The sequence below is a fragment of the Triturus cristatus genome, chromosome 1_1, assembly GCF_964204655.1.
Source record: "Triturus cristatus chromosome 1_1, aTriCri1.1, whole genome shotgun sequence".
Taxonomy (NCBI): domain Eukaryota; kingdom Metazoa; phylum Chordata; class Amphibia; order Caudata; family Salamandridae; genus Triturus; species Triturus cristatus.
The window spans coordinates 419,787,462-419,803,341 of NC_140579.1; positions in this window are offsets into that span (position 1 = coordinate 419,787,462).

Here is a 15,880-nt window from a genome sequence, read left to right on the forward strand (position 1 = left end):
GTGACATCACTCATGACATCACTGATGACATCTCAAATGACATCACTGATGACATCATCCTTGTGACAGAGTGGTAGACCTCCTCTCACCCTAATATAACCTTTGATACACAAATTCAAAAATAGAGAGTACAATTTTCAAAACAATGGACATACCAATACCAGTTACAATAACCTATTCAGTAATTCTTAGATCCACATACACATCCACTCATTCACCAACAGTCCTGTACAGTCACTCATACATGTACTCACTCATCATATGTACTCATACACCTATACATCCTGTTACACATTGCCACTCATCCATAGAGTTACTCACACACATAGTCACTCATGCTAATAAAGAATCATACATCCATTTACTTGCATATTCAGTTATACACACACCTCAACACGTACTTGTACAGAATCTTACAAATACTTACCCTTTAAAAAAATCACTAATAAAAACACATACTTATTCATTCAGGAACTCTTTCAATCTCTCACTCTCACATATACTCACTTATATACACCAATAGTCACATATACTAGTTTAAAACATATGTAGTTACTCATAAAGACACTATTGAGACAGTCATTCACTCACTAACACACCCATACACACACTCATCAAACCATACAGTCATGCACACATGCTGTCTTCAAAACATACAACCAGACAGACAATCATTCATGCACCTATGCACTACGTTAAACCCCCCACCGAACCATGCAGACACTCAGACTGATACTCAAAAAACAACCTAAAATCCAATATAAACACCCATATAGCTACTCTCCAACCCATGCAGACACTTATACACAAAGTGAGAGACTGATACAGAAAATTACATATTTAAACATTACTCATTAAGCCATGTATTCACTAAGATACACTTAATCAGTCAGTTACACAATCAATTTTTCAAAAACAAATCATCCTTTTACACACTTATATACCCATTTATTATTCCATCGACCTTGAGATATATATATATAAAACATATTTAATTTTCAGAAAAACACACATTCACTGGATGATGTCATCAGTGATGTCATTTGAGATGTCATGAGTGATGTCATGAGTGATGTCACTGACCATGTCATGAGTGATGTAATATGTTACGTCATCAGCAGTGGATTGCGGGTGCGCGAGTTATAGTTAGCTTAACTAACTATAACGGGGGAATTTCAATGGTTTTTTATGAGTGAAATGTCCGCTAACTATAACGTGTGTGAAACCTATGGTTTTTTCACTGAATATATATATATATATATATATATATATATATATATATATATATATATATATATATATATATATATATATATATATATATATATATATATATATATATCCAGCACAACATCCTCCATTTACTGGGGGCCACCGACTCTGCAGGGTGGGCTCAAAGGTTGCAGGAGCGGAGAAGCCTGCATGTTCAATGCTTCAAAAATAAAGCCCCACTCCGACTTCTGTGCAAACACAAGACTTTATTCGTCTGAAGCAGCATATATATAACTCAAGTCCTGACCGGTTTCGGCGTCACCACGCCTTGCTCACAGGTGAGTTCAATATTTACCATGTGGTCACGAGGCCATAGGATCAACTACAGCCCCCAGCATGCATCATCGTTGCTTTGTAATCACGAGGCATTGCTTAATATTCATGTTTTGCCCAAATAGCGTTTTATGAACAATGTCCCAACAACGTACCAATTTGTAATGTGCACGCATTCCTTCTCACAGCAAGTGCACTTTTATGCTGCCTCTGTCCATGATAAGGGTTAGCACTGCAGAGCTTCCAAGAGGAGAAAACTCCCCTATTCCCTTTCTCTCTGATGCGCTCCCAATACTTCTGGCAATCCTTCGTTTGGTGCGCGAGAGCGTGTCATGCCCCCTCCATAAAATCCAGCACAACATCCTCCGTTTACTGGGGGCCACCGACTCTGCAGGGTGGGCTCAAAGGTTGCAGGAGCGGAGAAGCCTGCATGTTCAATGCTTCAAAACTAAAGCCCCACTCCGACTTCTGTGCAAACACAAGACTTTATTCGTCTGAAGCAGCATATATATAACTCAAGTCCTGACCGGTTTCGGCGTCACCACGCCTTGCTCACAGGTGAGTTCAATATTTACCATGTGGTCACGAGGCCATAGGATCAACTACAGCCCCCAGCATGCATCATCGTTGCTTTGTAATCACGAGGCATTGCTTAATATTCATGTTTTGCCCAAATAGCGTTTTATGAACAATGTCCCAACAACGTACCAATTTGTAATGTGCACGCATTTCTTCTCACAGCAAGTGCACTTTTATGCTGCCTCTGTCCATGAAAAGGGTTAGCACTGCGGAGCTTCCAAGAGGAGAAAACACCCCTATACCCTTTCTCTCTGATGCGCTACCAATACTTCTGGCAATCCTTCGTTTGGTGCGCGAGAGCGTGTCATGCCCCCTCCATAAAATCCAGCACAACATCCTCCGTTTACTGGGGGCCACCGACTCTGCAGGGTGGGCTCAAAGGTTGCAGGAGCGGAGAAGCCTGCATGTTCAATGCTTCAAAAATAAAGCCCCACTCCGACTTCTGTGCAAACACAAGACTTTATTCGTCTGAAGCAGCATATATATAACTCAAGTCCTGACCGGTTTCGGCGTCACCACGCCTTGCTCACAGGTGAGTTCAATATTTACCATGTGGTCACAAGGCCATAGGATCAACTACAGCCCCCAGCATGCATCATCGTTGCTTTGTAATCATGAGGCATTGCTTAATATTCATGTTTTGCCCAAATAGCGTTTTATGAACAATGTCCCAACAACGTACCAATTTGTAATGTGCACGCATTCCTTCTCACAGCAAGTGCACTTTTATGCTGCCTCTGTCCATGATAAGGGTTAGCACTGCGGAGCTTCCAAGAGGAGAAAACTCCCCTATTCCCTTTCTCTCTGATGCGCTACCAATACTTCTGGCAATACTTCGTTTGGTGCGCGAGAGCGTGTCATGCCCCCTCCATAAAATCCAGCACAACATCCTCCGTTTACTGGGGGCCACCGACTCTGCAGGGTGGGCTCAAAGGTTGCAGGAGCGGAGAAGCCTGCATGTTCAATGCTTCAAAAATAAAGCCCCACTCCGACTTCTGTGCAAACACAAGACTTTATTCGTCTGAAGCAGCATATATATAACTCAAGTCCTGACCGGTTTCGGCGTCACCACGCCTTGCTCACAGGTGAGTTCAATATTTACCATGTGGTCACGAGGCCATAGGATCAACTACAGCCCCCAGCATGCATCATCGTTGCTTTGTAATCACGAGGCATTGCTTAATATTCATGTTTTGCCCAAATAGCGTTTTATGAACAATGTCCCAACAACGTACCAATTTGTAATGTGCACGCATTCCTTCTCACAGCAAGTGCACTTTTATGCTGCCTCTGTCCATGATAAGGGTTAGCACTGCGGAGCTTCCAAGAGGAGAAAACTCCCCTATTCCCTTTCTCTCTGATGCGCTACCAATACTTCTGGCAATCCTTCGTTTGGTGCGCGAGAGCGTGTCATGCCCCCTCCATAAAATCCAGCACAACATCCTCCGTTTACTGGGGGCCAACTACTCTGCAGTGTGGGCTCAAAGGTTGCAGGAGCGGAGAAGCCTGCATGTTCAATGCTTCAAAAATAAAGCCCCACTCCGACTTCTGTGCAAACACAAGACTTTATTCGTCTGAAGCAGCATATATATAACTCAAGTCCTGACCGGTTTCGGCGTCACCACGCCTTGCTCACAGGTGAGTTCAATATTTACCATGTGGTCACGAGGCCATAGGATCAACTACAGCCCCCAGCATGCATCATCGTTGCTTTCTAATCACGAGGCATTGCTTAATATTCATGTTTTGCCCAAATAGCGTTTTATGAACAATATCCCAACAACGTACCAATTTGTAATGTGCACGCATTCCTTCTCACAGCAAGTGCACTTTTATGCTGCCTCTGTCCATCATAAGGGTTAGCACTGCAGAGCTTCCAAGAGGAGAAAACTCCCCTATTCCCTTTCTCTCTGATGCGCTACCAATACTTCTGGCAATCCTTCGTTTGGTGCGCGAGAGCGTGTCATGCCCCCTCCATAAAATCCAGCACAACATCCTCCGTTTACTGGGGGCCACCGACTCTGCAGGGTTGGCTCAAAGGTTGCAGGAGCGGAGAAGCCTGCATGTTCAATGCTTCAAAAATAAAGCCCCACTCCGACTTCTGTGCAAACACAAGACTTTATTCGTCTGAAGCAGCATATATATAACTCAAGTCCTGACCGGTTTCGGCGTCACCACGCCTTGCTCACAGGTGAGTTCAATATTTACCATGTGGTCACGAGGCCATAGGATCAACTACAGCCCCCAGCATGCATCATCGTTGCTTTGTAATCACGAGGCATTGCTTAATATTCATGTTTTGCCCAAATAGCGTTTTATGAACAATATCCCAACAACGTACCAATTTGTAATGTGCACGCATTCCTTCTCACAGCAAGTGCACTTTTATGCTGCCTCTGTCCATCATAAGGGTTAGCACTGCAGAGCTTCCAAGAGGAGAAAACTCCCCTATTCCCTTTCTCTCTGATGCGCTACCAATACTTCTGGCAATCCTTCGTTTGGTGCGCGAGAGCGTGTCATGCCCCCTCCATAAAATCCAGCACAACATCCTCCGTTTACTGGGGGCCACCGACTCTGCAGGGTTGGCTCAAAGGTTGCAGGAGCGGAGAAGCCTGCATGTTCAATGCTTCAAAAATAAAGCCCCACTCCGACTTCTGTGCAAACACAAGACTTTATTCGTCTGAAGCAGCATATATATAACTCAAGTCCTGACCGGTTTCGGCGTCACCACGCCTTGCTCACAGGTGAGTTCAATATTTACCATGTGGTCACGAGGCCATAGGATCAACTACAGCCCCCAGCATGCATCATCGTTGCTTTGTAATCACGAGGCATTGCTTAATATTCATGTTTTGCCCAAATAGCGTTTTATGAACAATGTCCCAACAACGTACCAATTTGTAATGTGCACGCATTCCTTCTCACAGCAAGTGCACTTTTATGCTGCCTCTGTCCATGATAAGGGTTAGCGCTGCGGAGCTTCCAAGAGGAGAAAACTCCCCTATTCCCTTTCTCTCTGATGCGCTACCAATACTTCTGGCAATCCTTCGTTTGGTGCGCAAGAGCGTGTCATGCCCCCTCCATAAAATCCAGCACAACATCCTCCGTTTACTGGGGGCCACCGACTCTGCAGGGTGGGCTCAAAGGTTGCAGGAGCGGAGAAGCCTGCATGTTCAATACAAAGCAACGATGATGCATGCTGGGGGCTGTAGTTGATCCTATGGCCTCGTGACCACATGGTAAATATTGAACTCACCTGTGAGCAAGGCGTGGTGACGCCGAAACCGGTCAGGACTTGAGTTATATATATGCTGCTTCAGACGAATAAAGACTTGTGTTTGCACAGAAGTCGGAGTGGGGCTTTATTTTTGAAGCATATATATATATATATATGTATATTACCTACTGGCGGTCGCCAGTAGGTAGTTATAGTTAGGACCACGTTTCCATAGGAAAACCTCAACATTCTATTTTGAATAACTTTGGTGCCGGTGGACGAATCCTCGCGAATTTCTCAAAATAGGTGGGGCACTACGCTCCGCTCCTACCCTGAAAGTCTCGGGGGGATCCGTCAAGCGGGGGCTGAGATAAAAGGGGGGTCCCAAAACGCGTTTTTCCCATGCATTTTTCCATAGGACCTTTAGAACGAGCTACAGCCCGAACGGCTGAACAGAATTACTCAAAATTTGGCAGAGAGGTAGTCCCTAGGTCAAGGAAGTGCCTTTTGTAGGTCTGGTGTAAATCTGTTCAGTATTTCCGGAGAAAATAGCATTTAAAAGCATATATATATATATATGCGCGCAGGGTGCGCGCACCGTGCGAGCACCGTGCGAGCACCCTAACGTGCGCGAGCGTAATTCTGATTGGTGGTTACATGTTAGTCAACGTTCGAATCGGTCGAAATCAGGAAGTGTCGGCCGCCATTTTGTTTGTTTTCAGTGCGAGAGTGAAAAAGGAAGGTGGCGAACGTGAAAAGGGGGCAGGGTAGAGAGTTCCTGACCCCCTAGCCTTTGTCAGGGGGTCCCTGAAGGACCCCGAAGGCAAAAAAAATGTTTTATTTTTTTTTAAAATCGCGGGGGTGCGCGCACAGTGCGCGCACCCTGAAAAACACAAAAAAACAAATTTTTTTTTTTGCAAAAAAAAAAAAATAATTCGCAGGGTGAAAACCAAAAAAAAAAATAATAATCATTTTTAATACGTAGTTTATTGTAAAATAAATATATAAAAAATAATACATAAATAAATTAGCATTTAAAAAACCGTACAAATTCACTGAAAAAACCATAGGTTTCACACACGTTATAGTTAGGAATTAGCATTTAAAAAACCTTGCTAATTCACTGAAAAAACCATAGGTTTCACACATGTTATAGTTAGCTGGACATTTTACTGATAAAAAACCAATGAAATTCCCCCGTTATAGTTACTGTAGGCAACTATAACTCACGCGACCGTAATCCTCTGCTGATGACATATGTGTCTTTATGAAAAAAAAATATTTGTAATATATGTATAGCTAAAATTTAATGGAAGAAGACATGGGCAAATAAGTGTCTAAATACAGTATTAGCATCAGCAGAGGATTGCAGTCGCGTGAGTTATAGTTGCCTACAGTAACTATAACGGGGGAATTTCATTGGTTTTTTATCAGTAAAATGTCCAGCTAACTATAACATGTGTGAAACCTATGGTTTTTTTCAGTGAATATATATATATATATATGTATCCAAATATAGGTGTATTTCTTTCATGAAATAAACATATATACATACATACATACGTACATATATACATATATGTATATGTACATATATATATATATATATATATTCACTGAAAAAACCATAGGTTTCACACATGTTATAGTTAGCTGGACATTTCACTCGTACAAAACCATTGAAATTCCCCCGTTATAGTTAGTTCAGCTAACTATAACTCGCGCGACCGCAATCCACTGCTGATGACGTCACATATTACATCACTCATAACATGGTCAGGGACATCACTCATGACATCTCAAATGACATCACTGATGACATCACTGATGACATCATCCAGTGAATATGTGTCTTTCTGAACAATAAATATTTTTTATATATGTATATCTAAAGGTTAATGGAAGAATAAATGGGTAAATAAGTGTCTAAATGGATGGTTTTTTTTTGTAAAATTAATTGTATAACTGACTTATTAACAGTATCTTAGTGAATACAAGTATTAGTGAGTAATGTTTAAATATTTAAATATCTGTATCAGTGTCTCACTTTGTGTATAAGTGGCTGCATGGGTTGGTGAGTAGCTACATGAGTGTGTATATGGGTTATTAGTTCGTTTTTAGAGTATCAGTATGAGTGTCTGTATGGTTCAGTGGGGGATGTTACTTAGCGTATAGATGCATGAATGAGTGACTCACTGTATGTGTTTTGAAGACAGTATGTGAGCAGGACAGTATGGGTGGATGAGTGTGTGTATGGGTGAGTAAGAGAGTGAATGACTGTCTCAATAGTGTCTTTATGAGTAAGTCCATATGTTTTAAACTAGTATATGTGAGTATTGATGTATATAAGTGAGGATATATGAGAGTGAGAGATTGGAAGAGTTCCTGTATAAATAAGTATGTGTTTCTATAAGTGATTGTTTAGGAGAGTAAGTATGTGTACGTTTCTGTAGAAGTAAGTGTAGTGGTGTGTGTATAGCTGTATATGCAAGTAAATTGATGTTTATTTGCATGTGTGAGTATGTGTGTGAGTAACTCTATGTATGAGTGTAGGTGTGTAACAGGATGTCTAGGTGTATGAGTACATATGATGACTAAGTACATGTATGAGTGACTATATAGAAGTGTTGATGAATGAGTGGATGCGTATGTAGATTTTGGAATTACTGAATAGGTTGTTCTAACTGGTATTGGTATCTCTATAGTTTTCAAAACTTTAGTTTGTATTTTTCAATGTGTGTATCAAAGTTTATATTAGGATAAGAGGAGGTCTGCCACTCTTACACAAGGATGATGTCATCAGTGATGTCATCAGTGATGTCATTTGAGATCTCATCAGTGATGTCATGAGTGATGTCACTGACCATGTCATGAGTGATGTAATATGTGATGTCATCAGCAGTGGATTGCGGTCGCGGAGTTATAGTTCGCGGAACTAACTATAACGGGGGAATTTCAATGGTTTTGTACGAGTGAAATGTCCAGCTAACTATAACATGTGTGAAACCTATGGTTTTTTCAGTGAATTTGCAAGGTTTTTTAAATGCTAATTCCTAACTATAACGTGTGTGAAACCTATGTTTTTTTAAGTGAATGTGCAAGGTTTTTTAAATGCTAATTTCTAACTATAACGTGTGGGAAACCTATGTTTTTTTAGTGAATTTGTAAGGGATATTAAATGCTAATTTATGTAGGTATTATTATATTTTTTATATATTTATTTTACAATAAACTACCTATGTATATAGTTAGAGATTGACTGTATCCGGTAATATGGAATGGCTCAGCTCTTTTTTTTTGAATTTGGATAAAGTTGAACAGCATAGTTAATATCTTCTATAAACTTATAAACAGTTTAAAATGTTTTTTTTTAAGGGTTTTTCATGGTGCGCGCACCGTGCGCGTACCGTGCACGCACCAGCAATTTTTTTCATTAAAGGAAATGATTTTTTTTTATTTACGAGGTCCTTTAGGGACCCCTTGAGAAGGTCTAGGGGGTCAGGGAGTGTCTTCCCTGCATCCTTTTCATGTTTTAGAAATCGGGTTAAAAGTACTTCATTTTTGATCCGTGAGTGCACCGTGCGCGCATGCGAGCGAGCACCGTGCGCGCACCGCCAATTTTTTTTATTAAAGGAAATGTTTTTTTTTTATTTACGAGGTCCTTTAGGGACCCCCAAAGAAGGTCTAGGGGGTAAGGGAGTGTCTTCCCTGACTCCTTTTCATGTTTTAGAAATCGGGTTAAAAGGAATTCATTTCTGATCCGTGCGTGCATGCGTGCGAGCACCGTGCGTGCATGCGTGCAAGCACCGTGCGCGCACCTTGCGCGCATACGTGCTAGCACCATGCGCGCACGGCAAGTCATGTGATTACGAAACAACACTTTTCATTGGTTGATAGTAGTTTCTGTTCCAGAATCTTCAAACACCACACCCACTCCCCTCACTATTTCTTCTTATTTCCTGGGACAAGGAGCTGAACAGCTACTCTAGTAAAATCTTACTTGAAAATGGCAGAACAGCAGTCTACTTCAGGGAGTGAGGAGGAGACCTTTGTGGTACCACCAAGGAAGAGCAAACAAAAAGACTCTTTAATCTGGAAATTCTTCACCTTTCCAGAGGGCCAAAAGAAGGTCAACGCCCTGAAGGTGACATGCACTATTTGTGGAACTGTCTTATCCAGAGGAGATCCCAGCAAGAAATACTCCTTTAGTATTTATTCAATGCTGAGACACTTCAAGACAGTGCATCCTGTACCTTATGCTCGAGAGACAACTAGAGCCCTAAGGGACAACCCTCCACCAGCCGAGCACATCATCTGCGGCCGCAGATTCTCCGTGTACCAGGCCACTTGACATCCGCCCACTTTTCCAGAAGGTGCACATACATTGTAATGTGTGCAATGCTGTTCTTTGCTATGGTGAGAGCAGTATTAACTTGATTGAAAACAAAATACACCAGCACACATGCTCCAGCCCATCATTTTTTTCATTTATTGTTTTTGTTCCTGTTGAACAGTTTTTCATTATCAGTTTTTTTTGGTGCTCTAAAAAATTTTTAAAAAATACAAAATTGTTAAAAGACTAAAAAAAAATACGAAACAAAAAAGACAAAAAAACAGTTCTTTCCAGAACTCACTTCACTTCTCCAAGAAGAGCTATATTCCTAATATACTGTGTTGTAATTTTATTGAATGAATGTGTAGTGTATACATGAATGATTGAAATGATTGATATGACTGAGTGAAGAGGAGGAAAGGACAGACAGAATGAGTGAGAAAAGGAAAGTATGATCAGTCATGAAAGGGAAGTGAAAGACTGACTGCAACAAAAGGACTAAGGGTAGAGGATACAGGTAAGAAGAGTGAATGAGTAAGGGAATGGCAGTGAGTAATGGAGAGTGATGGAGGGGGAGTGAGAAAAGGGGAGTAAGGGACGGAGATAGGAAAACGGAGTAACAGATGAAGCGGATGAAGTACAGCAGGGTAAAGGGATTGAAAGTAAGAGAAGTGGAGTGATGGTGAGATAAGGGGTATGAGGATTAGAAAAGGGGGTAAGGGAAAGTGAGAGATGGGGAGTGAGAGGATGGAGGGATTTAGGAAACTGGAGTGAGAGAAAGGGAGTCAGGATTTCAATGAGCAAAGGAGAGTGAGGGAGAGTGAAGGAAAGAATGCGAAAAGATGAAGGGGTGTGATATACAGACAGGAGGAAGTGAAGTAGGAGAATAGGAGTGATTATGAGTAAAGGATAGTGACAGTTAGGGAAGGTGAGGGAAGGAGAATGACGGAGAAGGTTAAAAAATTAACATAGATGGAAAATGAGTGATGGGGAGAGGAGGAGTGGTAGAAACAGAGATGTTAAGGAAATTAAGGGTAAGACAGACAAAGGGAGAGAGACAGAAACAGAGACAGAGAGCAAGGAACTGAGAAGGAGTAAGGCAGTTAGAATGACTGAGACATATGGAGACAGGGAGAGAAACATGGTTGAAAAAATAGTGATGGAGGCAGTAAACCTAGGGGAGTAGTAGAGAAGGAGTGAGGGAGTTACGAAAGAGCAGTAAAGGAAGAAGAGAGAGGGAAGGGGAATAAGAAAAGCAGAGTGAGGAGAAGTGAAGAAAAGGGAGCATGAAAGTGAAGGGGTGAGAAATACAGATATTTTAAACTTACCTGACCAACAAAATAACTTAATTAGAAATAAATGGGTTTTTTTAATTACAAGAAAAATGGATTCAATTTCCTAAATTTTCTTTCTAGATCTGATAAAAAAGAAAAAAAGTAGTAATATTTAAAAATACATTTTAGAATACAGTGCACATATTTTCATATTTAACAAAGTAATTTTTTGCCCTTTTTTGCTGTTTTCAGAATATATTGAATTTCACTGAAAATAGTGATATCAATTGTATTCATCACTTAACAGCGGGCAAAAAAATAAACAATCTGAAAGATTGTTTAAAAAAGCCCTGAATCTATCCTCAGTACAACATACCTTGATAGAAATGTAACATATATATTAAAAATATCTTCTAAGAACAATAACTATTGCAATAAATAACGTCTGTAAATCTTGTTGCTTAAGCACATACACCAAAATAATATCTGTCAAAGAAGTCCACAATAGAAACATTCACCTTTCCATGAGGACAAATGGTAATTTTTAAATCCTTTTTAGGTGAAATATCCAATGGTAATCCTATAAAATCGAAATAATGGTTTCTTCAGATGCTACAATTTTTATCTAAAATTTTGGTTTTAGAAAAATTAAGTAGGAATTTGGTAATTCTGCAGGCAAACGCTGCTTGAAAATCAATTGAAAATCATTACACAGTGTCCAGCCTTTTTCACATTTTAGATAACCAGAAGTTATAGAAGGTCCATCATGGAAAATTATTGCAACTGCAACAAAAGTCTTTCCTGATATTGATAATTGATTTCCTACAAACTTCTTTATTAAAGTGTCCAATTTTGTTCCATCAGCTCTACAACGTTGCATCATTAAAATTATATACTGTCCATATTTCTTTAAAAATAATGTTGATAACATTTCTGATTTACATTGAGAACATTCCATGTTGTGATTTGCATCTTTAACTAATTTACTAAAAGTCACTGATTTACTCTCTGGTAATGTTAAATGTATGAACCTTTCAGAATCAACATTAGTGCTGCATGTGTTCATACAGTTTTCACAACAATGTTCCCATTTATAAGAGAGACCAAACATATTTTCTATTTCTACCCCTTCATCTTCCAGTACCATAAGCATATACATTAAGAGTTCCTGTGCATCTTGCTGGACATTTTGGTGCCGATTCTGATCCTGGAAAAACCGGGTACGAACCGTCGGTCGGAGCGTTTTCTCCGTCCGACTCGTACCCGGGAAAAAAACCCTACAAACTTGCAAGTACGATTCGTACGGAAACACCATTTCCGTACGAGTCGGAAAAAACACCGACCGACTGAAAAATACATACGAATGAGATCCGGACGTGATGTCCGGACGGAGGTAGGCTTGTTTTTACGTACCAGCAAGTACGATTCGTACCCACAGCAGTCCGGACGGCAATACTTTTCCGTCACCCAAAAAGTGCCGGAAAAGCTAAGTATGCCGCGATGCCAGCGGAATAGGGCCCGGTAAGCGCCGTACCCCCCCCTGCCCCCGTATGTATGCCCCGAACACCCCCCCAGCCCCCGTATGTACGCGACAAACCCCCAGCCCCCCCGCGGAAGTACGGACTGTACCCCTAGCCCCCCGGTGTAAGTACGGACCGTACCCCCACCCGTGTATGTATGGACCGTACCCCCAGCCCCCCGTGTATGTACGGACCATACCCCCAGCCCCCCGTGTAAGTACGGACCGTACCCCCAGCCCCCCCGTGTAAGTACGGACCGTACCCCCACCCGTGTATGTACGGACCGTACCACCAGCCCCCCCGTGTAAGTACGGACCGTACCCCCAGCCCCCCATCTAAGTACGGACTGTACCCCCAGCCCCCAGTGTAAGTAAAGACCGTACCCCCAGCCCCCGTGTAAGTATGGACCGTACCCCCACCCGTGTATGTACGGACCGTACCCCCAGCCCCCCGTGTAAGTACTGACCGTACCCCCAGCCCCCCGTGTAAGTACGGACCGTTCCCCCAGCCCCCCGTGTAAGTACGGACCATACCCCCAGCCCCCCGTGTAAGTACGGACCGTACCCCCACCCGTGTATGTATGGACCGTAACCCCAGCCCCCCTGTGTAAGTATGGACCGTACCCCCAGCCCCCCGTGTAAGTACGGACCGTACCCCCACCTGCGTATGTACGGACCGTACCCCCAGCCCCCCGTGTAAGTACGGACCGTACCCCCAGCCCCCCGTGTAAGTACGGACCGTACCCCCAGCCCCGTGTAAGTACGGACTGTACCCCCACCCGTGTATGTACGGACCGTACCCCCAGCCCCCCGTGTAAGTACGGACCGTACCCCCAGCCCCCGTGTAAGTACGGACCATACCCCCAGCCCCCCGTGTAAGTACGGACCATACCCCCAATCCCCCGTGTAAGTACGGACCGTACCCCCAGCCCCCCGTGTAAGTACAGACCGTACCCCCAGCCCCCCGTGTAAGTACGGACCGTACCCCCAGCCCCCCCATGTAAGTACGGACCGTACCCCCACCTGTGTATGTACGGACCATACCCCCAGCCCCCCCGTGTAAGTACGGACCGTACCCCCAGCCCCCCGTGTAAGTATGGACCGTACCCCCACCCGTGTATGTACGGATTGTACCCCCAGCCCCCCGTGTATATACGGACCGTTCCCCCACCCGTGTATGTACGGAGCGGACCCCCACTTCCTGTGATTAATCAAACTTCCTTTTGTTTGTTTCACCAAACATCCTTCCTCACCAATGACTTTATATTTTCCATTGTTGATGTCTTCTGTGGCATTCCGTGTAAAAATGTAGTTCTGCAGCACTTCATAGAGACACATGTTCTCAAGATGATGACTTCTGTTTGGGTAATATGTGTCCAACATAATTGTTTTCAAAATGTCTGTACTTTCTGGTTCATTCTCTGCTAAATATTCAATTTCTCGAATAGATTTCAGTACCCGATTTCGCATTCCTGCAAGGCCTAAACTTACCCAAATTATTCTTCTGGATTTGGAGTACAGACTTGCAGACGATAACCTATCTGAGCATTCGTATGACCCAATTTCTCGATGCGATAACATCTTTAAACTGAAATTGTATAGCTTTTTACTGACAGTCTTCTCGTGAGAAATCTCTTCCCACATTTCTTTCAATTCCATTTTCTCAGATTTAGTGATGTAAGATGTGACATACCGAGCAACAGCAATAGAATTGTCAGCTACATACTGAATATTCATGTTAGCATTCAACATGGATAAAATGACTGTGTTGTAGTCATTTATATATTTTGACTCTTCTTTTCTTCTTAGGTTGTAGGTATTTTTCGGAGATTTTCTTGTAATGATTGTCGCACAGCTGACATAAAACTGTTTACTCTTCCTTTTGAAAGAACAGGTCGTGGAAATCCAAATCGACATTTTGTGTAGAATTTATCTTTACTCTTGTACTTTCGTCGACAGTATTTTCCACACCGATGGAAACGTAAAACTTGCTCTTTTAAGTTTTTTTCTTCTGTGCTTTTAGGTATAGCACATGTTGCATATTCTTCAATGAAAGATAAAACTGCATCATCAGAATCTGTTCCAAATTTTGGGGCATTCTTGATCCACAACAGCATATGAATATGAGGAGCACCTCTTGCTTGGTACTCTTTTCTCCAAAAGAAATCCACAACTTCTCCAAGAGGTGGATTTTTTTTATTGCAGATGAAGGACATCATAGCCTCAAATCTATGATTGAAATATCTGCAAACATTAACCGGATCCAATGAGCACATTTCTCCCGCTGTCATGTATTGGATGTTTTCAATATTTGAATTGACCTCTCGAAGAAAATCCAGTAAATCATCCCAAGCGTACTCAGCACAGCTTAGGGTAAGGAACCATGTAGGAGTTCCTTAATTCCATAACATACATTTCAATTCTCCATGGCGTCGGTACAAATATTCATTAGTTCCACGCTGACAAGCCATCAGATTAATCAATTGAGATTCCAAATGATCATCTCGCTGTTGCACTTTGTTCATAAAATCCTTTGCAGACACATTATGTAGATGTTCTCCAGTTTTTAAAATGTGATTTACTGCATAGGATAGTGCAGACAAGTCACTTTCAAATAAAAGATGGAACAAATAAGGAATAGTTTGATGAAATCTTGGATCTTCTGCATATAATCTTGTAGTCCGATACTCAGAAGCAGGAATCTGTACTGGATGTTCATCATATCGTCCACCTTTTCCTGTAGGAAACAGCTGGGGAAAACAACGAGCTTCCAAGCTCTCCTCCCATACACTCACGGGAGTTCCTTTTGCTTTTTTCATCTGAAATAGATCAATAGTGTTTCCCATAACTTCTTTAGAATGAAGAGGATGTATGCTGAAATGTTCATTAATTTCTTCTTCTTTTGACTTATCCACTTTTTCAATTTGGTAAGTTGGTATTCCTGTGTCTGCTAATAAAACTTCTTCATCTTCATCCATATAAATTGATTCATAGTACTTATTATTTCTTTTCAAATATAAATTTGCTCTTTGTACTTTTCGTACATCTACTAGCTCCTGCCAAATGTTCTTATTCTTTGTAGGTACACCATTAACCAGAATAACTAATGGTTCAGTTTCCAAACTTTCTGCATCAATTGTTTCAATATTTTTTTTCAAATCTAATGGCAAATAGACAACTTTTCCTTTTAAACCTCTTTGTAAATCTGAAGGAGGTAATTTACCTGTTTTGGGCTCCATACGAACTATAGTCTGAAACGGATGGACACAATGAATGAGTATAGACTCATACGTATTTAAATCACTAAGTTCTGCAGGAATATCAACCAATTCTAAATTATTATGTACAGCTCTAGCTGCCATTTTATTTTCTTCTAACTTGTTATAACAGTATTTACAAATACGCTGATCTTC